The sequence below is a fragment of the Apis florea genome, unplaced genomic scaffold, assembly GCF_048593485.1.
Source record: "Apis florea isolate Af1SG1 unplaced genomic scaffold, ASM4859348v1 contig_3696_pilon, whole genome shotgun sequence".
NCBI lineage: Eukaryota > Metazoa > Arthropoda > Insecta > Hymenoptera > Apidae > Apis > Apis florea.
This window is the reverse complement of record NW_028256809.1, coordinates 3,587,887-3,614,786: the sequence shown is the minus strand read 5'-3', so window position 1 is coordinate 3,614,786 and position 26,900 is coordinate 3,587,887. Positions and strand designations below refer to the sequence as shown.

At 32.7% G+C, this 26,900-nt stretch overlaps 1 protein-coding gene and 1 long non-coding RNA gene across 3 annotated transcripts in view; one reads left to right on the top strand and one right to left on the bottom strand.

The window, feature by feature from the left end:
• Positions 1 to 26,900, top strand: part of LOC105736597 (uncharacterized) — a 252,618-nt gene that overhangs the window by 184,770 nt on the left and 40,948 nt on the right. The gene's annotated exons all lie outside the window — the stretch shown is intronic.
• Positions 1 to 26,900, bottom strand: part of LOC100864684 (dipeptidase 1) — a 200,607-nt gene that overhangs the window by 161,911 nt on the left and 11,796 nt on the right. The window contains exons 2-3 of the mRNA XM_086914583.1: positions 17,907 to 17,983; positions 10,401 to 10,478 (exon numbers count right to left, since the gene is read on the bottom strand). The gene's annotated coding sequence lies outside the window, so the exon portion shown is untranslated. The remainder of the gene's footprint in view (positions 1 to 10,400; positions 10,479 to 17,906; positions 17,984 to 26,900) is intronic.

Genomic DNA, 26,900 nt, shown 5'->3' with positions numbered 1-26,900 from the left:
TTGGATAGATGGAAAATTGCGCGAATATAAAACGGATGGAAATGTTAAATTGATCCGATATGCGGTAAATATATTTAAAAAAAAAGAAAAAAGAAAAAAGGGGGATGATAATTTAAACTTTTGTTTTCGAGAAAAAAGGTACAGTTGAAACGTACAATTAATAACTTCAATACCGATTGAACGTACAACTTTGATAATACGTTTATCAGGAATAAAAGCAATTATACGTGAATATATGGAAATATTACGAAATATCAGTAGTACACAGTTTATCGATTCATTTTTATAATACATTCAAAAAAATTAATATTACGAATGTTAAGAAAAATTGGAGGAAGGAAAATATTTATTCAATATCAATTTTATCGTACGTTTATAACGCGATTGTAAGTGAGACAGGAAAAAATTAAAATTACATTTTAAGATTTTAATTAAATTATTAATTTTTGTAGCTATTAGATTAGCTTAAATTTTGAATAAAACTTTTGAATAATGGTAAAAAAAATTATATAATTTTAATGTTAACGAAATTTTGAGCTCTGAGAATTCGAGGATAGATTAGAGTAATTTGAATTTCGGAGTTTCGAAGCTACTTCAATTACAATTTTCTGCTCTAACATTATTCAAATTAGAATCTACAAGCTTTCGAACTATTTACATTCAAATTTCCAAATTTTCCAACGATCGAATGTTAAAATTCGCGAAAACTTCTCTGCAGATTTTCAAACTTCAATTCTAACGCTATGAAGCTCGATATTTTTGAATCGAGCTAAAAAAAGCTATTGAACTCCATCCATAAAATTAGCAATTTTTAGCTAAAATTATTTCGCGGACGTATCATTTAAATTCAAATTTCTACATTTTTAAACCATCGATCAATTACCTTGTAATGTAACTATTAAATAATTATTTTAATATCGTAAAAATTTTCGAGCTATTAAAAGCCCTGCATCTCTATATCCAATTGAAAATTTCAAATTTTAACATCATCATCATCATCATTTTTTTTTTTTTTTTTTTTTTTACACCCCCGTTCCAAACCTGTTATAAAATTAAAAATAAAATATCTCGAAAATTCGCATGCCTCGAAATCATTTTCCAAATTTTCCAAAAAACAAACGAAATCTCGGAATTTTTTCACTATCAGATATTCAAACCGCAATTTTAATATCGCAAAATTCAATATTTTTCAGTTTCTAAACCTGTTCAACTCCGCAACTCGCCACCTATAAAACTAGCGATTTTTCCACTCAAAAACTCATTCGTTCCTCCCCAATCCATCCCACCCCCCCCCCTCCAGTGCAGAAAAAATTTTTTTTCTTTCCCGTTTTTTTTAGTTTCCATAAAACCCGCAGTAAAACACCGGTTTTCGAGGCCTTCGAAACAAAAAAAAAAAGAAGAGAGGAAGGGAGGGAGAGAGGAAAAAGAATAGGAGGAAAATATCGATTGTGAAATCGAATGGGCGAAGCGGAGCATTTCCTATGGCTGTCGTGACGCGACACCGTCATAAATAATTAACCCCGTTAACGAGGGTATGCAAATGCTATAATGTCGAATACTCCTGTAATACGCCATGTGTTTGCCATTTCGGTTTGGTTAATTTGCCAGAGTATCGCGCCCGTTTCGCGTCTTAATTACATTCGAAATGTGGAGTTGAAAAACGTTGGGAACGAAACGTTTAACTACAAATACTTTGGATGGAGAAATTTTTTTTTTTTTTCGCGATGAATGAGCAGCTCGATTTCTCAAGATGAATCGTCAGGACGAATGGATTTTCCGATCAAATGTGATCGCATTGCTTGGCGTTTCAACGAAATTGAGGCAAACGTGAAAGTGTAGTAATATGTTTGCCGAGAAATATTAATGAATTGTACGATAATTAAATGATTATTAACGTAACCGATTCTGTTTCTATATTTGGATTTCGATATCGAAATTGATTGCTAATTGTTTTCGTTGCTAATTGTAGGATAATTTTAATAACGAAGAAAGGAAATATACGATCTTTGTCAATTAAATCGAAGAAAAATTGGATGATAATGTTTCATTAATATTTTCAAACTATTTTATTACTGTATCGTACTGTATTTTTTAAAACAGATTTCTATCTCAAGTTTTATGCATAAACATCCCCTTGCAGTCTGGCAATAATATTAACAGTTCTCTGCTTATTAATAAAATCCATTTCCCGATACAACTCTCTCATACACGATAAACGAAATTTCGCTTTCTCGAGACGAGGATTTATCAAATTCGACGAATTATCCCATTGCAGATCCATTAAAATGGCTTAATAATTTTCATTCTCGTTTAATTCTTTTCGCTCGAATCGGGGATTTTATAGAGAATTTTCTCTATAAAAAATAAAAGAAAATTTTCGAAATTCGACTCGAATAAATTGATTTGTATATAAAAAATAATACGAACGATAATTAAACTGTAATTAATAACTCTCGTTTCTTATCATTTTGTACAATACACTTTACTTACCAACTATTATTATCATATTATTGCAGTATCGTCCTAACCTAACTTTACTTGCTCTATAACTCGTTATGCTCGTAAACAAAGTGTGGGGCACCGCTATATATTTTGCGTTTATCCCGTGGCGTTTATAATTTTTGTCACTCAAACAGGATGAGATATTCCGCTTGTTCAACTTTGTTCGCAATTATAATTATAGCACAGCTTGGCGGAAAGTGTATAATTCACACAAACACAATGGATAACTAGACGGAACTAGATATTTTACGTCTCGCTATAACACATTTGCAGCGTATTTTCGAGCATCTGAAATGCGAAAATTACTTCGCAACAAATGGATAGAGTCTTATAAAAATTAATTACTGTTTCTCGAATCTCGTGATATTCGAAACGACACCCGTGTCGTCGATAACCAAATAACGAGAATAAAATTGGAATAGCTGGATATTTTACAAATGATAGAAAATTCGATCGAGGAAAGACGAAGATTCCTAGAAATCGAGTCTTCCAGCCGCGATCCTGGAAACGAGTCGTGCTTATAATTGCTACGTGTCGAACCAACACCGATATAATCCCAGATACACCGACTCGAGGAATGTTTGGTTTTGGCTCGCACCGCAGACCTGTCCCGCCTTCTTGGACCGCAGCGCTGCAGCGGCATTAATTACCACGCGTACACATACCCCTTCGTTGATCCCCCGCCAAACCCATCCTCCCTCCCTTTATCCGCGAAACTCGTCGTCGTCGCAATCGCTGACAAGATAGCATTCCTTTCTCGACCCATCATCTCTGAAATTTCGTGGACGAGGAGAAATGTTTTCCTCGATATTTGCAACATTCGAACTCGTCAATTTTCGATTTTTTTTTTTAATTGAAAATGAACGAGTTGCATTTTCGAACAAATAATTTCAATAAAATTATCGTTGCTTCTAGTAAAATAAAGATTAGTAATATTCTGATCTAATTGACGTTTATAATATCCACGTGTGAAACGGACGAGGAGATATTTATTATTATCGATTAATTTGCCACAATTTGGCACTCACAACTAGGGATCAAATCGTTTCACAGATGGATGGAGGCTTGGCTCCAAAATTACCCTTGCGAAATACCTAATGAGACTTCGTGATGAACTTCGTTATACACATGTATGCATGTATATATATGTTATACCTAATATACCTGCAAAGCTATATCCTTCTCGTCAATTGTTAACACAAGAAGAAATTAGAAATTGAGAAATTTACACTTTTTAGGAATTTTATTTAGAATTTATTTTATTAATTACAAAATAGAGAAACAAAGTTGGATTAATTTCTTCTTGCAAGGACGATACATCAAAATCGAAACGAGGGGCAAGAACGAATTAGAGAAATAATTATATAACGCAACGCGGAACTGAACTTTGCCCTGTTCCGTATCGTTTAACTTGAAATTAACTCGACGCGAAACTGCGAACCGTGTCACATTAGCCCCCATCTATCGAGCCTATCGAAACGATCTTACAACCCATCTCCTTTTAATCTTGCAACGTCCCCTTTGTCAAAGCCCCCCTTCTTCGAATCTGTCGAGCATTCTAATAACTTAATAACCTGCCGACTGAATAAGCCACATGGAGGAAAATGCGTGGGTGTCACGGTACGAAACAATACTACGACGCGAAACTTGGCGATTACAGACAGTATCTGATTCACCCAGTTTATCCAGTCTTGTTGTTCCCCAAATCTTACATAAGCTTCCGTTCGAGCTTGCTCCTCCCCCTTCCTCTCTCCTCGAATTGGGAATACACAATAGGCGCTAAGGCGAGTTTGCAACGCGAATCAATCTAATTAGAACGTCGAGACAATGCGAGTTGTTGTCCTCGTGTCGAGGCAAAGTGAATTTTCCAGAGTGAATTTTTCACCTTTCGGTTCAAAAATCGAAAATCTATCGCTATTTTGGAATTAAAATACTGATAGATCTATTTAGTTTCGATTTATTTTTCCATGAATCGATTTTATTTCCCAATGAATAATTTTAGAAATTAGTCGCAATTTGTTTTTCTTCCTTTTTTTTTTTTTTGTTAAAAAAAATTTCAAATTTTTACGTGCACAAAGGAGACAAAAGAAGAGTAGGGATTTTATCTTTGTTATAAGAGTAAAAAAAAAAAAAAAAAAAAAAAAGTACAAATATCTGGTGTTCATTGATATAGCTTGAACAATTGAAACATTGTTCGTGCCAAATCGGTCATTTATTTGTCGCTGGTTACACACCGACACACTCTGTTTGAAAGAGTAATTCTGACTATATAATACTCATTGAAAGAGGAAACGGAGAAAGAAATCGAATATAGACTGTCTGCCAACTCGATCGTTCTCGTTGAGAATGAACAAGTTCGCTTTGTAGACGAACCTCGTCCGATGTTGAATATCAAGTTGGTTATAAGCGGAACAGATGTACTGTATTTTTATTTCTCTATTTTTATTTCCAAGGAAGGATAATTCGAAATTTCACGTACTTTCGTCCCATTAAATTTCACATAACTTTCAAGAAAAATTTATTATATTTGGTGATATATTTATCCATAATATGGATCTATCTTCGAATAAATGTTAATTGTTTTTTTTAATTTTTAAAACAATTTCTTCTCAAAGATTGAATTTTTTTAAAATAAAAATAATTTCTAATGTATCCCCCTGAAATTTCAAATCATTCATAATTTAAAAATTAATTGACACGCAATTTTATTATTACTTTCAATTGGATTAAAAAAAAAATGAAATTCTCCCTAATTTACGAAAATAAATATTTTAGAAACTATTTTTCCAGCTTTAAAATTTTATTTTCCTGATACAATGACAAATCTTGAAATGAATGGGAAAATTACACGTATCAAAATTCGCAGAATATCTCATTAAAATAATTATAAAAATTTCTTTAAAATATTTCACCAGAGATAAAAGGGAGCTATTCCATTTGATAAAATTTTAATCGTTCTACGTCAAATTTTCATTCAGTTTTACAATAAAAAGTGGCATCGATGTCGGTTTTTTTTTTTTTTTTTATATTTTCATTCCAATAATAAATCGTTCAAATTTCTTCGTTATAACGTTCTATCCATTTTCATCGATTCCGCATATTTTTTCACTCAACTTCGTCGAAAGCGGTGATATGAGGCAAATAATTCATATTTATTCTGCGTTTTATTTACGGTTTCATGAACATTTATAAATTATGACGCGCGTCTCGGTGTGTATCGTCGTTTCCAAATTTCGACTGTGTATTTTTAAATTTTTCTTCCGAAGAATTTTATTCTTTGAAACTATATATATATATATTTTTTTTTTTTTAATTAATTAAAAATCTTTTCGCTTTATGAAGACAGAATATTATGAATAATAATGAATCTGAAAATTATTTATCGATATAAGAGCTATTTAATATCTTCTATAATTTTTGAAATTAAAAATTAAAATTAAAAAAAGAAATTTCAAAGTTTCAAAACTGTACATAGTAGAACTTGAAAACTTCAAATTTATGTTAAAATTTTCTAAATGCAAAATATCCTCACTTTAGAATTTCGTGTTTTAATATATCTTAATATATTCGTAGAGAAAATTATATCAAAAATATTATGATCGAATAAAAATTGCTACAAATTTACAGACACAAAAATACAATATATATATATAATATATACAGAATTGTTTCAAACGAAACGTAGTAAATAATAAGAAAAAAATAAAAATTAAATAATTAATAAATGTAATAAATAAAATAACATTTCTTATCCTCTTATCGAAAATTCACTCAATCAAAGGATCAAAGATGATAAATCAGTGTTTTCCAAACATCTCATAAATCCACGCGTCAACTGTCTTTTTTCAATCAAAATAAATAAAATTCTTACGAGAGAGAGAGAGAGAGAGAGTGAGAGAGAGAAAGGGAAATAAAGCACGGCATCGCACTGACGAAAAGAACACAGTAAAATAATTATAGCTACTCGTGAAGAGGATTTTAATCGCGTAACAGTTTCACTGAGAGTGTTCACCGAGCCAAGATCTTTGTTCGAGTCAGAGAAAGGGGACGCGTGTTCCATAATTGCAGGGAATTTTTCCTAATGAAAGGCCGCGCCGGTCAAAAAGATCCTCGAGCCGAAAAGGGAGGCGATAATTATAGAGTGAATCGCTCGCGAGTTTGATGGAAAGCTCAAAGTGTCGAGAATCACGCCATATTCTGCGCGACGCAATATTCTCTACGAGCACGTTAAACAATGTAAGATCGAATATTATTAATCTACAATCTATAATTAATATCGTATATTCTTCATAAAAATCTTATTAATTCTTGAAAAAGAAAAATATATAGAAGATAGAAAAGCGTTAACTTATCCATATAAAGTATTAATAGAAACAAACATATTGAGCTACTCGATTAAACCGTATCGAAATTAGGAAAACTTTAGATCGCTATAACTTCGAGCATAGTTACTTTTAATCGACGAGTGAACGGTCATTGGAAGCGTGGAATTTTCTTCTTTAACGTGCTTTTTGAATTGTCTCGATACGACTTCCGGTTCCCGAGATATCGTCGTGCAAAGAAAATGCTAATTTTTCATCGTTTACTGTCTCCGTCTTCGTCGCTTACTCGGATCTCTCGCTCGCACCTCGTCTCGCTGACCTATCCCAAATTCCAGACAAGCGACAGACGCGATTCCTGGAAGAACGGATTTCCAGGAAAAAATATAGAGCGTGGGACGCGAACTCGTAACTCTATCAAGTAGAGCTATTGGACACTTTGAGTCCTTATATCTCGAAAACGGATTGAGATATCGGGATAAAACGAAAAGTGACTCGAATGGCATGGTTTTCTCTATTTCCTGAACGATTTTTGATGATGAAATTTTCGATTTCTTCTCGTGTTTTTCGTACGGAAAATCAAAGTTTCGTTTGTAACGTAATTATGAATGTAATGATTTGTTGTTGTAACGTAATTTAACGTGTATTTGAACATGTTTTAGTTACATAAAAATTCGCTTTACTACTAAGCTTTAATATCAACGATTCTTTTTTATGATTTTATGATTTTTCATAATTTTCTCACTTTTCAGAAATTTTTGGAAACTATGTTACGATTCTTTCTTCAAGTAATACTTTTAATACTTTAATTTCGTTAAATTATTGATTAACAAACTTTTTATCGCCTCATCATTTTTATTTTCAAAATTAAAGTTAAAAAAATTACACATAATAATGTTCGTTCTTTTATACGAAAAAAAAAAAATTCTTTTTTCTGTTTATAAAAAACTGTATTTTTCAATGCTTTAATTAATATTTTCACGAATTATTATTTTTTACCGTCAATTATTTTTATAAATAATAATTCATCCCGCTACATGAAAATATTACAAAAAAAAAAAAAAGAACAATTGAAACGATTCTATAATTTTTCACAAAAAAAAAAAAAAATAAAAATAAAAAATCCGTAACGCGATATATCTCTTAGTAAATTTATTCAATTAAAAAAAACGAAATCAAAAAAAGAAAGAAAAAAAAGAAATAAAGTAAAATATTCAGTTTTTCGAAAATATATCCGATCATGGTATTAAAATAATCGTACAAATATCGTACTTGTATTTTTGTATTCAACACCAATAAATTCAATTTAATAAATAACAAATCAAAAATCCTTCGATCAAACATTAGCCAACAAACAACTTAAAGAATCGTGTTACCCTTGCTCGTTTATTATAATAAACTTATTAATAATAACTGACTGAAAGAGGAAGGGAGAAATTTCTATCCCATCGAAAAGAAAAAAAGGAAAAAAGAAAAGAGGAATCGAGGGATAAAAAGTTAAGCCGGCAAAAAAGGAAAGCAAAAAGGGGAAAAGGAAAAAAATCCCATCGTGTACACGCGACATGTGGAATAGCTTTTTATTTAGCGAGTCGATTTAAACGGGGGCCGAAGGGTCGAGGTTCGATCGGTTTTTCCCGTGGCTAAATCCCTGTCGCGATGCTATTGAGAATGGCCGGGATTCAGGAATGGATTTCAATGGAGCTACACCGCCTCTCTCTCCCATGGGTATCGCGTTTTGCGGATCCGCCTTAACGAACCGTGCACCCGGTTTACCGTTCGCGTGTAGTTAGGCGTGAACCCATCCACTGAGGATCATTACACCGCGGCAAATAAAAAGGAGTCGGCCTTTTGCCCTTCTTTTTTCCTTCCTCTCTCTCTCTCTCTCTCTCTCTCTTTTTCAAGGACAAGTGGGAAATCCTGCTGGAGGATAGGGATGGGAGAGATTGATTCCCAGACCCTTCTGAAGAGTACTTTCGAGCTAACTCGAAGTGGAAACCGAGCTCCCTTTGTAATCGAGAGCTGAAAATGCATGTGATGCGTGGGTGCGTCGATCGCAAAAGTAAATGGATTGAGCGAATGAGTGTGATTGAGAAGTGTTGTGTACTGTGTCAAATGGAAACGAGGAGTTGTAGAATTAACCTTTTCGTTGACACGAGTTTTTTCTCTGAATTAAAATTATTTCTAAAGTTTCTTCCAGTTAATTCTTCTTCAATTCGCAGAAGAATTTTAATAATAAAAAGAAGAAGCGCTGATAATATTTTATTTTACAATCAATCAATTTTAAAGATGTTTCGTGGAATATTTTGTAAATTTCGTAAAATGGATTTTAATGTATTGTTAAAATCAGAAGTAGTACTATTAAATTATTAATAGATTGTGAAAATATATTTATTTTAATTAGAATTATTTTAATTATAAAATATTCTATTAAAATTAGAATTTTAGATTAATTTCCTTGCGAAGAAATTATATCAAAACTTTTGTAGCTTTACTACATATGAGTTTAGAATACGTATGGACTATGGAAATGAAAATTGTTAGCAGTTGAATATAACAGTTTGAATGGTTAATAGTCAATAAGGTGAAGCGATACCCGGTGGGACTAATGCGATTCGATTGGATTGAAACGTTTATAGCGAATAGGTTGACCAGGGAATTGACAAGTTGGGCTATTATCGGTTTTTAAAGGTGGAAAGAAGTTATGGAGAATAAATTGAAATTTAATAATATACGTAAGATTCTTCTTTCTCCTTCTAATCAATCATCCCTTAATGGAAACAAGAATGATCTCGAAACATATTCATAAAACAAACGAATAATACTTATTAAAACCCCAAAACCTTTTCCAAGCCCAAAATCGTTTCCAAACCAACTTCGATCAAACTACACCATAAAAACCTTCCCCTTTAAAGCATGCCTCGTTTCATATCTCGATCGTTCGAACCGAACCGTAATTTCTAATGTTTCTCTATCGTTGTCTCGCTCCCTCTCCTTCACCGACCTATTCAGCGTGACGTACCAGTGGAATAGGTCAGTGACTGAGGCTGAGTCGGCGCTTTTTTTTTTTACTACTACTAGTACTACTACTATTACTATTACTACTACTATCGCTTACTATTAGACTTACGCGTTTTTCCAGAAAAGAATGTGGGTCATGGCGCGTTCAATCCACATTCAGTGATCTGTGCACAGCGTGCGTGCTTTGAACTCCAATTTACGAGATATTGATTCGAAACAAACTTTGCCTTTCGCTGGACAATTTTTTCCCTATCCGTTTGAGCACCGTTCGAGATTAAAATTTGATCAACGAACCGGATACTTCTGGTTTTTATCAGGAAATATTATGTTACATTGGATCGAGGGAGGGAGTTTTACGATTTTTGAATCGTCGCGTGATGGTAAATAATTTGTTAGAGAATATATATATATGAAATTGAATTGTAGATAAATTAATAGAAATTTAGAAAAAGAAAATGATCGTTTAAGGGAAGGCAAAAACAAAAGAAGATTCGATTTAACGAAATTAGGAAAAATAAATTACCTGGAAGTGAAATTCACGTTGAAATTAATTAGACGCACCTTAATTTCGTTTCTAACGATCTTTCTAACGTTGGAAAAAATGGGTGATGGGTCATCGCTGCATACGCTGCACACACTCTGCAACATAAATAATTTGTAAACGTTATTGTTATTATCAAATGATTGGAATAATAATTTTTCAAGTTAATCAATAAAAAATTCTGCAAAATTACATCAACATATATTTTTAACAACCGAGAAATATATTTGGTTGGATCACACAGTACAATCACAGTTTTAATCTGCCTTAACTTTCACGCCACTTAAACGGTCTCCTAAATTCATTTTCAGCAAGTTGGCACCACCCCCAGCATGCAAAGTTCCACGCGGATCTCTTTGTTGGCTCGCCTCTTCTTAACCCTTCCCCTCCAAAACGAAAGAGTGGTACATGCACTTTTAATCCTTGGTTCTCTGCACTTGCCACGCTTTGTCGAGATCATCGTCGAGGATTAAACGAGGGGATGGGGCAACGTGCGTCTCGTTCAAGTTTCTGAGATTATCGAAGCTGCGAGTTTTCAGCTTGCAACGAGGCTTTTTCTTTTTTTTTTTTTTTTTTTTTTCAAAGTTAGCGAGCTTAAAGGGGTCTCCACGCGTGTGGAGGAATCTCGGAATATTAGCAGGGACTATGCTGCAAGTAATTTGTTTGCAAGCGCGAGGGCTTTAAAATGCTGAATGATAAATTAAAAATTGCACGCGAGAAGAATTTTTCTTCGCGTAGATTAAATTATAAGCAGACAGAGGAGTAGCAGAAAGGGATAACGTAGAATTTCTTTTTCTTTTTTTTTTTTTCTTCTTTTATTCCTTAGATGGTCGTTGAACTGTTTAGTTGGTGTATAGAGTTGAAGTTAATTAAATTGTAGAAATTCTATGGTTTTTTGTTTATCATGTTTGTAATTGCTCCTTTTTTTTTTCTTTCTTTTAATGGAAGTTGTTTGGGAAGAATGATGACGAAGAACGAAGGTGGATAATTTGTGAGGGAATTAGTTTGAAAGAGAACAATTAATTATTATTAATCGTTTGGCAATAACGAAATTTTTTTTATTTTGAATTGTTCCATTCTTATGTTATTCCACTTCTTATGTAATTTAAGAGTTATTTTTGAAATATATATATATATATATATGATATATATTTTTAAAATTATATTTATGCAAGTTTTTTTTTCATTTATGTGTTATATTTATTTATTGCTTTTACGTTTGGAAGCTGTTTAAATACAATGTTGGTAAATTTTTGTTCATTTCATCGACCATCCATGTGTTATATTTTCCAATAATATTTATAAATACTAATAAACGTTGGATATTTTTATGTTTAATATAAAATTTTAATATAATTCTCGTGACACATTGATGCGACGTGTCGGTCGAGAGCATTGATCCACACTATCATCAATTATTGATTTATTCAAACGTGGATTATTAAAAATAATTGTATCGATATGCATTTCTTTTTTTTTTTTTTTTTTTTACGAAATTTTAAACGTGCCTGTTGATTCAGTCGTGAAAATGCAATAAATGAATGGAAAGCGTGCAACAGAAAATGATTTTAATTAAAGTAACCACATTGATTAAAATTTTAAATGATTACAGTGCCTTAAAATGATATTGAAAACATTGAAAATACAAGCCAAAATCGCAATCAGAAAAAACAAAGAATATCTGTAATGTAATTAATCCAATACAACATAATCATTTCAACTCCCTTTGTGTAATTATACAAATTCAAGAAGGAGTCTATATTTTTGAATGTATAAATTTGTATACCTCGTGATAATAATCATAAAATCATTTTGATAATTAATAAATAATAAAGAAACAATGTCCAATATATTATATACTTTATACCTCAAATTTTATATTCTGAATTTGCTTATATCTTCTTAAATGCGTCAAAAATTAAATTAATCATTTTAGAATAAGAAAAATCATTTTTCTGTATTCAAAAAAAAAAAAAAAAAAAATTTCAGTAGTCACACATTTCTAAATTTCACGTTTTGAATATTTGAAAAATTTTAATAATCTATGACTAATAATGTATGATTTAATTTCTTTTAATTATAAAGGGGAAGAAGATTTTGCTTAAGAATTAAAATGAACAAAAGATAATTGGGGGAGAATATTTTACTTTTGATTTAAGAAAGGTAAAGAAAACTATTTCGAATGGTTTTTTCGCAACTTTGAAACATTTCTATCATTTGTAGTAAGCCAGAAAACATTTCGTTCATAACTTTTTATTTTATATCCCAACGCGTGCTATTTGTGCAACAAAGGAAAAACACGAAAAAAAAAAAGAAAGAAAGAAAAGAAGGAAATACATTGTTATGAAAACAAATGGAGAAAATGTTACGATCAATAGCACAATCAAAGTGGACGCAGGATGCAATATTTTTTTCCGGCGAAATTCGTCGAAAAAAAAAAAGATTCTAACGAAGAAAAAAGTTAGATCATAAAAAAAAAAAAAAAAAATACCGTGGAGTTTTTGTTTGAAAAAGTCTAACCGTGTACGAAAATTTCATATTGGATTTAATTTTCGATATTCGCAGGACACAAAGCATCAAAGTATCGTTTTCATTTAGACTTTCAAACTAAGATAGATCTATTATAAAAAAGAAATAAAAATCAATCAAATTCACAGAAAGAAAAATATCGCAAAGAAAATTCTTCGAAATGTGTTTATTAATTTAGAATAATTCATAATAATTTTTCACAATCTTTCTTACATTTCCAACAACTACAGATTCTTTGGGAATACTCAATAAGAAATAATTTTTTAATAACTTTATTATTTTTATTTCTTATTATAATTTTCTTTATCACGAAATACCAACTTTTTTAATTCCATCAATACATCTTGTAATATATAAAATTATGTAAAACAAATAAGATCAACAAATGATAACATTTAATCTTAAAAATTTATATTCATCTAAAAGCAAGATTCATAGTATAAAAAAAAAATATTTTATCATTGATTTTTAATCTATAATAACGTTTCTAATAATATCAAACGTACAACTTTGCTATGGAATCTTTTTTTTTTTTTATATATCAAAATCTTTCCAACGATGCAAATAATTAAAATCTTCAAATTAGCATTGAAAATAATATTCGAAGATTTTATGAATCTAGACGCAGTAATATACACCTTCTTAACAATGTATAACTAGTCGCACTTATGTAAGGAAACTTCCTAATAGCAGCAAAGTTTACCTAAGCAAGTAACTCAAAGTCGATCCGACAGCTCTCACAGAGGGTACATCGTCAACATTACAACATCTATTAGTGATTAAGCCGATAGATAAACTCGAAAATTTTGTATAAATATTATAATGTTGCTGCATCATTAGTTACATTTTATTCCATTACCAGTGAAAAAGCTAGGTTATTGCTCAGCCATAAGACTTTGCTCCATTAATAGTGAAATAGCTACCGTTTTGATCAATCATGAGACTTTATTGCGTTACAAGTGAAATAATTACGTTATTGATCAGCCAAGTGACTTTATTCTGTTAGGTAGTGAAATAGATAGTCTCCATTTGGTCAACCATGAAACTTTATTATCTATACTAGTGAAATACTAGTTACGTTATTGGTTAGCCGTGAGACTTTAATCAATATTGACAGATATCGACAATATAATTGATCGTGAAACAAAAGATTAAAAGAAAAATGATTAAAATGGATTGAAAGCGTTATGAAATAGAGTCCAATATTGTTTATATCTTTGAAAATATTTTTAATAATGCTACTGTCAATATTGTTAACCATGTACAGACTCGTTTGAATATTCAATTTATTAAACACGAAATATTCATTATTGCATACATTCCATTTTCTTTCGACGATATAAGTTATTTTAGAAATGGCCAATTTTAAATGTAACTAATAACAATATGATTATATAAATATTATTGATATTTATATATCTGTAAATAATATAACAAAAAGAAAATAATAAATTGAAATAATTGTTGAAAATTCTTCCATGCGTTTCTGTTATTTTATTCGTGTGAATTCAAATGATTTTATACATTTGAACAGAAAATTACTTCCATTGGAATTTAATTACGACTCGTGAATATTCACAAATCGGTATTTAACAATCCCTTCAATTACGTATCTTTAATAAACCGAGGAATTAAAATTAGTTTTAATTAAAATCTCGAAAAAAATAAAAATCTTTTATTATTTTTAGAGGAGGATGAAAAAACTTCTGGCGAAATTGACTTTAATGAAGCGTTATGTTCAATCTTGCATTGCGAAAATAACGCGATGAAAACGCAGAAGCGGAAAAAAATCGATTTCCCAGTTTCATAATCGAAAATAAAATAAATAAATAAACAAAACAATTGCGAATAAAAATTTGCAAAATCTTATTATTAAAAAAATAATATAATATAATAATTATATTTTTCGCAAAAAGAGAATATTTAAACAAAAAAAAAAAATCATTTTATACCTTCGACACTCTACACGAACAAAATATTGACTTGTTAATCATAATCAATCGTCGATTCATCCCCTTTAATTGATGTTTATTTACATCAAAATTAATACAAACAAAAATCCTGAATAAATTTCAATAAAATTTACCCTCGAATCGAATTGAAATATTTACCATGAAAAGCTGGCCCAAAAAAAAAAAAAAAAAAAAAAGAAAGGAAGAAAAAAAATGTTCGAAAAATCTGTTATTCGATTACGTTTCCAATTTCAATATTTATACGAAAAGTGGATGCGAGATTATGGTTAACGACTTCGCTCCATGGCTATTAAACACCAGACACTATCCTTATTTTGTCCCTCGTGACGGAGTTGATTCAGGATGATAAAATGACGGGTCAATTTCGAAACGGTACGCTTGCCTGGCTTTATGGCCTCCGTTCATTTTATCACTGCAATTAGGCTACAGTGTCACGCAACACTTAAATCCCTTACGTCGACTCTCGACGCATATATTTTATAAGGATACATGTTCAACCATGACTGAACGATAACTATAATTAGCTACGCATCACCTTTTATCTTTCGTTAAAAATAAATTATTATTCATTAATTTTACTTGAAAAAGGAATGTGATCGAACAAGTTTGATAATTTTTTAGATTCAACATTTATAACGTATCGTGAATTCTTCTTATTATGAATTCATATCAATTTACAAACACGATTCTCAAGAACAACTTACAGATGAAAAAATTATCCAATTGGATTGGAACTATTAGATAAAACTAACATTTGAACAGACTTGCTTATTCTACAAAACCTTATTCTATAACACTGCTTATTCTATAACATTGCTTATTCTACAAAAACCTTTCATCCTCCCAATTAATTCCGACATGCAAATTTCACGAATGCAATATCTCGTCCAAAAAAATTGCAAGCTAATCCACGATTTCACGATTCAATCGAGCTTTCCTTCTTCTTCTTCTTCTTCTTCTTCTTCCAGCCATTTCAATTAGCCCCGATTCGAAAGGGAGGTTCGTTTCACGATTCCTCCCGCAACAAGTTCGAGGCTCGGTGACACGAGAAGCGACTACTCGGCAAAGCGCAGTAAATTGGTCAGCGGTAGAAAAGCAGGGGCAGGTACAGTGACGTGGCACCGCGTCAAGCCCCCGAGCGGATTAATTTAAGGGTCGGATAAATCATTCCCCTATCTGGCCGGTGTATACGGCAAAAACATTTATCTTCCCGCTACGTTTCTCTACGAGATACACGCGGTTATAATCGGCAACGATCATTATCCTCGGCTTTTTTCGAATTTTTGATTCCACAATGATGATGACGGTGGATGTCGCTTTTGTCGTCTTGCTCTTGCTTCGGGCCATTAGTTGATCTTGTGGACGATTAAATTTTCTATTTTTCTTCTTCTTCTTAATTTGTTTCGAAAATGTGATTGTGTCTACGTGGATGGATTTAGGGAAAATATTACAAGATCTTTGTAGATTTAATTGCTTGAAAATATGTGAATTTAAGCTCGAAAATTTCTTCAATGCGTTTTACGAATTTTATTTAGATATTAAAGAAGGATTTCTCGAAAATTATTCTTCGCACGAGTTAATAAAAATAAAATGCAACGGATGGAAACAGCTAATTACGACCAATCTGTCCCGTAAAGCAAACTTATTTCGCAATTTGTTCCCGGATACAACGTAACTGATTGTTCGTGCCCTCCTCTCCTGTGGACGCCCGATTCGTGAGCTCGAAGAAAATCTCTCTCTAGTTAACGCACGAGAAATTCCAAAGCTAATTCGAGTAAATTGGAGAAACACCCTCTTTGGATCCGCTATTTACAAGACGTTCCCCATTCTCGTGTACCTTTGCTCCATTCAAGGATGTGCGTCTCGTTTGATACACGCGAAGGAACGTTTCAGTCGATTCGATTTGATGTTTCGACGGTGGAACAAATTCTTAGCTAACTTGAAATTAACGTATAACACTTTTATATGTTTTAATGTTTTAATCCATCTTTGCACAAGAAAGGAAGAAAATTTGTCGGATATTAAAAATCTATATTGCGATATTTCAATAATAAAGTAATTGCCAAGATGCATCCTCAGTTTGTCGTGCTCTCACATTTACTACTCTTATTTTTCATCTTTTTATACTACACTTTTATTACTATTTTCCTTTTCTCAATTTCTTAACGAATAGGAATAACCTCGTTGTTTAATAGCGAAAAATCAAATTCATCTTCGAACTAATTTCATTACCCTATTATTCCACGCTCACAAAACTCAGGAACTTTGAAAATAATATTTCTATAACGCCACGACTAATTTCATAAAAATCTAACCACTCGATGATATATTATTCTACGCTTTATAAGATTATAAAGAGCTTAGGAATCCATTCACGAAGCGATATTTTAAGAATCGTCGAAATGGTGCCTGAGAATCATCGTTGGAGCGCGGAGGGTTAATTTCAATAGAAAAATTTATATACGAATAATTCTTTTTCTTCTTACTTCAATCTTCTACTTTAACTCGTTCCTAATTAATCCAATTAACCAATTCGGAACGCGCAATGGAATAATTTCGCGAAATTAGGGAGGGAAAAAGTATTGAAAGCTTTCCACGATGGAAGAAAATTCGAACCGAGGCCTTCCTCCCCCGGTTGAAAAAGAAGCGTCAAGGTTGCGAAGGGCTTAAGCCCGGCTTTAGCGCAGGCACAGTTCACGGTATTAAACGTAACAAGCCGATCCGCGTGCGAGGCCGCCACCACGACTACGTAATTATGTGTAAGGCTTAATTACGGAAAGCGGTCGCTAACTGAGATAATAGAATGCCGTGTAGCAGAATTAAACTGAATTAACGGAAACTGCACACAGCGCGAAATAAATCAAAATGCGAATGCAAGCTGCCCGTATTGCGTCAGCAATGCGTATATATGCGTGTATATATATCAGAGGGTTGATTTAAGAAAAAGGGTTGGTAATTTTTTTCCCACGACGAATTTTGACTAAATTGAATATTTAATAAGAAGTTGCAAGGTGTACGACTTACCTCGTGAAATGGAACGGTGGGTGCAGAGTAGTTTTACAGAGTAGGACACGCAGTGGAACACTTTTGGCGGGTTGATTCTGAAAAGAAAAATTCAGTTTAAATAAAAGTGTTTTTCAAGCAAGGTTGGAGGAATGGTTGAACATTCTATTTGAATGCACAGACGACTCGACAATGGTGGACAGTTGTAATAGACGCGTGTTAAACTCGTGACAGAGGATACGAGTGATACGAGCAGTTGGATTAATTAAAAATTACAAATCGAATTAGGGGATATCAATGGTGATTTAAAAATTAATTAATCGAGAAATGAAAGTGCGATGATGATGAGACGTGATTGAAAAGTGAGAAAATTAATTTAGCTCTGGATTACGAACTGGATTCTGGTAATAGTTTATATAATCGAGAAGATTCGTTAGAAGAGAGTTGTGGATGAATTCTACAATTGATTCCTTAATATCCTTCCTCGAAGAAAACTTAAATTTGCTTTCGAACATTACTCGAAGAAGCGTACATCATTTCTTTAATGTCCTCGTTTCACAACTTGTTTTATTCTTACTTCGAGTATAAAAGAAATTGAAAATATACCGAAATATATCCAATCCCTTTGATGTAAAATCACTAAATCCATATTAAGTTCATTCTGCCAAATATAAAAATCCATAAGAATGAAATTACCAAAAAATCGAGCCGCGTACAATCCATTTTCACTCGGACAGTTTCAACAGTTAAACCAATATTTATCGAAAAATTTATAGAGGAACCGTTCGATGGAAAAGTTTCCGCTCGAGACAAATTAATAAAGTGCCTACGAGTTTTTAACTGCAGAGTTTCCTTATGACAGTCGAATATGTGCGACTTGGAAATAGTCTCGAACTTACCTCTCTCCCCGTTTCTATTTGACATGGTTGCATTCCATGCATTAAATGTAATACGGAAGAGCGTGTATGCATGCATGAATAGTTCATGGGAAGCTGAACAAGTCGCCGTTACCCCTCCACCCCCGATGAATCGACCTCTCCATCGGCTGGGAAAGAATTTCAAGCGGGCAAAAGCCACCGGTCCACGTTTCTTTTTCCTCCCCCGCATCGAATGTTTACAGTTATCGATGCGCGGCGCTCCTTTCGTTTCGCGTACTGCTTGCGAAATGTCGCGTAAATATGTAATACTTTCGGCTTATCTGGATCCGTATTAAGCTTTATTCCACCATTCCAGGACGGAGGAGGGTAAATTTTTATCGATCTTTTCCTTCGATTCACGGTTCGCTGGATAATGAATTTTGATCGTGGACGATGTTTCAATAAGCGTGAATTTTTCGCGTTGTTTTTAGTTGTCTTGGGATTTCACAATTGAGAATCGAAGCGAACATTAAGAATATTAATTGGAAAGAGTAAAACATCGAAAACATCAAAGAAAATATCAAATAGAAATGTGCGTTAATCTAAAACTGAATCAAATTGGAAACGAAATTGAAGAAAGTTCGGTTGAAAAATATCTTTCTATATATATATATATATTTCGTTCAATCGGTTCTGTATTGCGAGATGTTTAAAAATTTATAGCTAAATCGAGAGCGAGCGTGCAAGAATTTTTACCAACGTTCCTCGATCATAAATACTTGGCAGACCGGTAGTTTCTCGTCACAGTACTCCACTTTACGCCGAAACGGTCGATTCGATACCGTTCCCGACAGCGGATCATTAATTCAATCGTATATCCCGAAACGTTGGTGCAAAGTCCGGCTACACCGCTATATCAATTTCGAGCAACTGTCGCCAACTTTGCAGCAGCCTTTATACAACGTATCCTGTCGATCAACCGCAAACTTTAATTTGATATTCTATTTCGATTATTGGCGATGAAGAATTCACGGACGGATTCTTTTGATTTTTTTTTTTTTTTTTGAAAATTTATTACATTTAAATTAATACATCTGCGAGCAGCAGATGGATATCATATGGCTGATATATTCTGAATATTATTTGGTATAAAGTTTTTGCGGAATTTCGCGAATTTATGCGACAAATTTTCCTTCCCTTTTATTCTCTAAACAAAATTAGAGATTATGAAAAGATATTATCGATCTTCTTAACAATTGAAACAATTTAAACAACGCGAGGGAAAAATTTATATATAAATCACACAATCGTATAAATTTTACCAAGGAAAAATTATTATTAAATCCAAGTATTCGATTCGCGATAAATCCAACTCGTTTGAAGTTTTAAGGGTTCGTTATATAATAATTAATAACCTCGTTTTCAAGATATATCGAGACAGTAGAATTACTACTTTGATCGAGACCATTTCCAATGAAGCTAGTGAAAATTACTTTAAATATTCAACCAACTCTATCCACAACGATGACATTAAATTTAAAAAAAAAAAAAAAAAAAAACTGTGATTCAAGTGTAATTCAAGTTTCTTTTTTTCTCTCTCTTTTTTTTTTTTTTTTACAAAGTAATTAATTCAAGCAAAAATTTAAAGAACGAAAACGTATCGATCTTCTCTCTGCGTATGAATATTTATAACGAATATAAATAATAGCTCGTATTCCGCTCTAACTCTAACTCTAAAAACGAAGCTACAAAATTGAGAGCCATATTTAATCGGACAACGCATTTTCATCAAACTGTCCATACAAAACTTCTGCGTTTTCTCGTCCCCGAAACTCTCTCTCATTTCATTTCCCCCTCCTCCCCCCCCCTCGCTCTTTATACCTCACAGACTGCTATATCACTGCTAATCAACGGGAATGTCTGTGACCGGCATGATTTATGCACCAGAAACAGTGTGCCAATAATCGGCCGACTGCACAGCATTCTCTGCCTACCACTTAACCACTTAGCCAGTCCTTTGTGATCTTCGTGCAATCTTCGTGCCCAAAGTTGAAAGAAAATTTCTACTCAAAATCAATATGTACAATACATTTGATGCATTCTGCGTTTGATCAGCGGGAATATGGACGATGAAGAATTTCATCCTTTCGAAACATCACGTTCTCGAGTGAAAAAACTCGATTTTTAACAACTAAGAATCTTTTAATCAAATCGTATAATTTTTAACGCGAAAAATTAGCATCTTCCGTTATTAAACATAACCAAAGAATCAAATTTCGGCTATTTCGAATTCGTTCGTGAAAATTAAATATGTGTGCACACGATTTCCTCTGATCGATCCGCAAATATATACGATTAATGGATACTCCATGTCGAGGAGGATTCTGTACCAATAATGTAATATGCGTGGCAAGTAAGTAAGTAAGTTGATTGGAATTGAGACAGATCAACGAAATTTATATCGAATAACTCAATGCCTTTCATTATTAACGAACGATTGATCGAACGAACCTTTATTTAAAAAATACTTCACGTGGAAAACATTACTTCAAGAAAAATTTCTCAACAAAATTTACGTTACACGATCCGTCTCCTGTTAACCAAGTTTCCAAAAGGAACCGAAAAGCACGATAGAGGAAACGGAGAGCGGTGTCGTTAAATTCCATTTGTTCGTCCACGAAAATAACACGAAAATAGCGGATGGCCGTTCGGTGGCCGCCATTTACGATCCAACTGTGTTGTATCGTGTCTTTTTCTCTCTCTCTTTCTCTCTCTCTTTCCACGAGAGTTAAAGCTTCCTGTGGCATCTAAGTGAAACGTAGATGCACGCCAAGGGCTAAGCACGATGAAGCTACGGCGTTGTCCGTACCTATAAACGGAAGCGTAAAGTTCACCAAGGTGAGCGAGAATTCGCGTTTCCGGTAACAAGATCTCAACACGCAACTGTTGGTAAAATTCCGCTGTTCAAAACGAGAATTTAACAACGAAACGAACGAATCATCCTTCGATTATATACATATATCTCCCGTATTTTCTCTTTCATTTGATCCATTTTAATTATCCATTTACACTTGTGTCTTAATTTAACACTGTTGGTTAGTTTCAAATTTATTTCTTAATCAATAGAATGATTTTATTATCATAAATCTGCAGATTGAATGAAATAGAATAAAATTATTTTGTGCGTATAATTTAATAGCTGGTTCTGTCGTGAGCAGATAAACGAGTAACGATAAGTAACGATGATAGGGCAAACAACATTCGATATACCAGTTATCGAACCGGTGAAGAAAAGTGAATTTCGTTAGGAAATATAAGTGGTAGGGATATATATATATATAGTGGGTGGATTCGTTCGGTTGAAACGAAGTTAACAAGTTCGAGTTAATAATGCAGCACGAACGAGTGGCGTACCGACTCGCAGAGTACACAGATACCGAGGCTGGGGTCGTTCCATCTTCAAGAAATTGAGAATCTCTCGGGTCAACGGAGCAAAAATGGAAGGAAGTGGATTCGAATGAAAGGCTAATAAGTCTGTACCGCGATTTATTGTACTCGAACGCTGGCTCGTTGAGGCTCGTGTTAATGAATTTATTATCGATGGTGGAGGAACAATCTTTCACCGATCTTTCACCGCGCGTTTTTTCCCCGTTTTAATAAGGTTCTTCGAATGCTTTATCCACTTTGTGCACTCTTCCACTCGTGTTTTAATTTAATATGCGTAAAGTATCGAAGAATAATTCTAGAAAATTTGTCCCTACTTCTATTTTTCGATAAATGTCACGATAAATAAAATACAATCTATCGTCTGAAGAGGAATTGATAAAGAATACAATTCGGATTTAATAATTACTCGATGTTTGAAAATTTTTAAAAATAAAGAGGCTCGAATCACGCGACTCGTCCTCAAGGAAAATGAAACAAATGAAACAAACTTTCCGTAAAAGTAAAATTTTCATCTTTAATATGATCGAATGGCAAAAGTGGAAAGAAAACTTCGAGCTCTGAGAAAAATCGCATTTTCCTTCAGTGCGAATAAATCACGGTAAAGTAAAATACAGTAAGGATAGAAGAAACGTTGAAACATATAGAATTATACCGCGTGAACAAACAAATTCAAAAGCCAGGCTTCGATGAAAAAAAAATTCTTACTCCGTCTGACTTGGTCCATCGAGGGGACCTTTTCACGAAGGGTGGAAAGAAAACGGTGATTCGAGGGTCGGTCGGTAGATTTCGACGCGATTTCTTTCCGGAGAAAGCCACGGAAGAGGGGAGGAAAGAGAAGGAAGAGGAGTTGGACAGAAGGGAGAACGGATTGAAATATATTCTTCGTCCTTTTGCCTCGAGGCCCTTCGAAGTGCACGTTAACCTGTCCTTTTCTCGACACCACTTGTTTCACAACCTCTCGCCTTCTTATCCCCGGCTGAAATTTTTCATCGATCGTGAAATCGGCAAAGAGAGGAAGGAACGAAGGAATCGATGCCACCTTTCTCGGTGGCGCTAGTTGTTTGTGCAAGCAAGATTGTTCCGTGCGTGAACAAAATAAAATGTGGGATAATATTTCTTTTTAGAGAGAGAACACGAGGTTTAAGCTTCGATATTTGTTCTAATATTGGCTTTTCAATATCGGGAGAACGAAGATTCGGGATGGAAAAATTTTATTCTACATTTTTCTCACTCGTTTTCGGGCCTCCCGTTAATTATTCGATCGGCAATTAGTCCAGAATCAGGAATTAAGTAAATTATTTAAAAATAGAGAGAGAGAGAGAGAGAGAGTGTTTGAACAGGGAAAATTTCACCCTTCCGCTAATTATAGATTCATGATCGAATTGAATTTAATTACAGATTCCATTAAGAATCGATCAAATTCAAACGTATCTATTACGAATCGCTCGAGAAAAGGTAAAAGGTTTAAACGAAACTTTACCTCGCGCTTTTTATTCTCCCAAGCAGAATAATTTTATCCGCTCGTGCTTGAGTCAACAAGGAGTAAACAGTATATAGCCATTTTCATTTAAATTTTATTTCCACGATTCAATTTTATTTTTGCAACTGGAATTATCTTCCTTCTATTTATCACTACATGATTACCAGGCCACTACACGGTGCATATAGATACTACGCGTATACACACGTGTGTTGAATTTACGAAATTGTTATACCAGCCAGATACTGTCGCGAAGAACGTTCCTGGGGAAACTTAAGCACCATTTTCACCATAGTGAAACTGCCGTGGATTTATCGTTGGAGAGATTTGCGTATCTCGAGTCTAGCGAGCTTTTTTAAGCGAGCTTCGTCAAGTTCATTTCACACGGCCTATGAAAATGAGTTGACGATAACTGGCGATATTAATGATGACGAGCGCAAGGATTTATAACACGAATTTCGTATAATTTCGTTAAGCATTAATTTTTATGCTTAAAATAACATATATATATTTCATTTAAAATTAATACTATTAGATTTTTTTAAATTATACGTAAAAGAAAAGTATTTTGAAAAGTGTGTTATTTCGTTGAAATATAATATATCTATTCGATTCTAAAGTCGAGATGAAAACGAAATCTATACTAATTGTCCAATGAACGATTTAACGACCAATTCTTTCGCGAATTCGCCATAAATATTTCGAATACACGAAATCCCAGCCGGACAGCCGACATCCCCGCGAGAAACCATTTCTGGCCCTTAAGCACCGTGCACGTCTCGTTTTCTTGAGAGGAAAACCATTCCAAGATTTGTCGTTTGCACGAATCCGATTTGCAACTCTTTCCCTCCCTCTCTCCCTCTCTCTCTGTCTCCCCACGCTCAACCCCCGCCCCCACTCCCTTATTCTTGTCTCCCAAAGAAATATGCACGAAAGAAGCAGACAGTTTTCTCGACATCTTGTCATTTCTGTCCTGGATTGCGATACGGAATTTTAAATGGCACCCTCTGCAAACCTTCTCACGCGAAAATTATTATTTTTTCTTTTCTTATTTGCCCGCTAATTTATTTTCATCACGAGAGATTTTTTTTAAACATTTTCAATTCTATTTGCAATATTTCAGATTTTTCTAAAGGCTTGTATATGTGAAGAGCGATTTTAGAGAGACATAAAAATAATTTTCATAAACAATTTAATTTTGTTTAAATAATAAGAAATTAATTTACTATTTATTTTGTTGTTTTTAATTCTTCTTCTTCCTCTAATTTTCTTTAATTTCATAGTTTTTATACGATTGTGATATTTTCGGAAGGTTTGTATTAATCCTTTCCTTCCAATTCCAATACATTTTTAATTCAAAAATTGCATAAATAAAAATTCGAGGAACAGGAAGAGTGAAAAACTTTCAAAGTGATGATTTTAATACCTTCTTAAAATTCTTAAAATAATATGCATACAAAACGAAATTTCTCATCGATAAACAAACGCGTACATTTCGTCAAAGATGATTTTTAATTTGATTAAAACTGATCACACCTCGATGCTGCTTATTTTGCTTTATTACGTATAATTAATCCTTTATCGGTTTCGAGCAAAATTGTATGAATAACTTGTATGAAAACAATATGAAAATTTGCAATTGAATATCGCGGTGCAAATATCACTCTTATAAACATTTCGAAATCCAAAATATTTCCGAATCATATATCTTATATTTAATATAAATCGTCAAAAGTACTATTGCTTTGCTTATAATATATATTTGATTTTAAATTAAATAGATATTTGAATCAATTAACAATTACTATCCTTTACACAGTGATATCAGTAGATTGTAATAATATAACGAAAAAATATTTCCACGAATTATTAATGTATTCAAAATTATGTTGTAATTTTGTATCTGAAATATCAGATTAATTATCATATATTTTCGTAATTTTATTCTATACATCTTATCTCGAACATTTTAACGTTAAATTCTGTATTTTATGTACAAATTCATCCTACAAGGAAATACAGAATTTTTAGAATAATTAAAAATTCAAATATGATTAAATAATTAAATCCAAAAGAACTTTTTAAATTTTTAAAAATTACTTAATTTAAGTAATACTTAAACGCGTGTAAAACGATACTTTCTTATCTACATAAGATAAATAAAGAATTTTTATTCGAGAATTTTCTTTTCGAATAAAATAATCACAATATTATTTACGATCCTTCGTGTCCTTATCTCCCCCCTTTTTTAACTAATTTAATATTTCACATTAAATTTCCAATTCGATCGTTCGGAAAAGAAAAACATAAAATATTATCATCATCGAAGTGAAACAGATTTTTCCATCGATCATTGAACTCGAATTTTACATTTTATAAAAATGAGAAGCGAATAAACAATAAATAAAATGAATTTGGTATCAGTTTTATGCTTATGTACATCTTCCCTTCTAAAATTCAGTCAACAGGGAGGAGGAAAGGTGGTTACTTTCTTGTGTAAAGGTTTGGATGTACATCAGTTTTATGTAAATACGTCAAAGGTGATGCAAATTCTGCATGTTCGTGTATGAATAACTACCCCCGTCTTTTTTTTTGGAAGGGGGAGGGGGATCAAAGTGGTCCAGAATCTACATTCTGGGGCCACTGGAACAACGCCGTTAAAAATTGATTTAGTCACGTGCAAACATTTTTTTTTTTTTTTTTAAAGTTTCAATCGATATAATTTGACATAAAATTATCGTAAAATTACTGTTTCAATATTATCGAATGCCTAAACAATATCATAGATATCGTTTTATTTAAAGATTTAAGCGAAAACAATTGGTAATAATAATACACGTTTCATATCCAATTATTACTCGGGATTGATTTAAAATAACTGTTAATGGGCGCGTTAAATATATTAAATAATTAATGGATAACAATTGGATTCTCGTAACAAATTTAGAGGGCAATCATGCAATTAATCTTTAATCGAGCTAATTATTCGTAATCTCTCGTTGTAAAAGATCGATGTAATTTCATTAAATTATTAATTTAATGGACAATTTAATGGATACAGCTCTAATTATATCAAATATCGTATTACCGAATCAAAGAGCAAATAACAAATTTTATTTCACCATCTCGTCTTGTTACAAACACGTCTATCTTTTGCAAAAAGAAAGAAAGATTCTTAAGACAGTTGTCCAGGGCAGCATAGATAGACGACGTAATAAAAACGAAATAAAA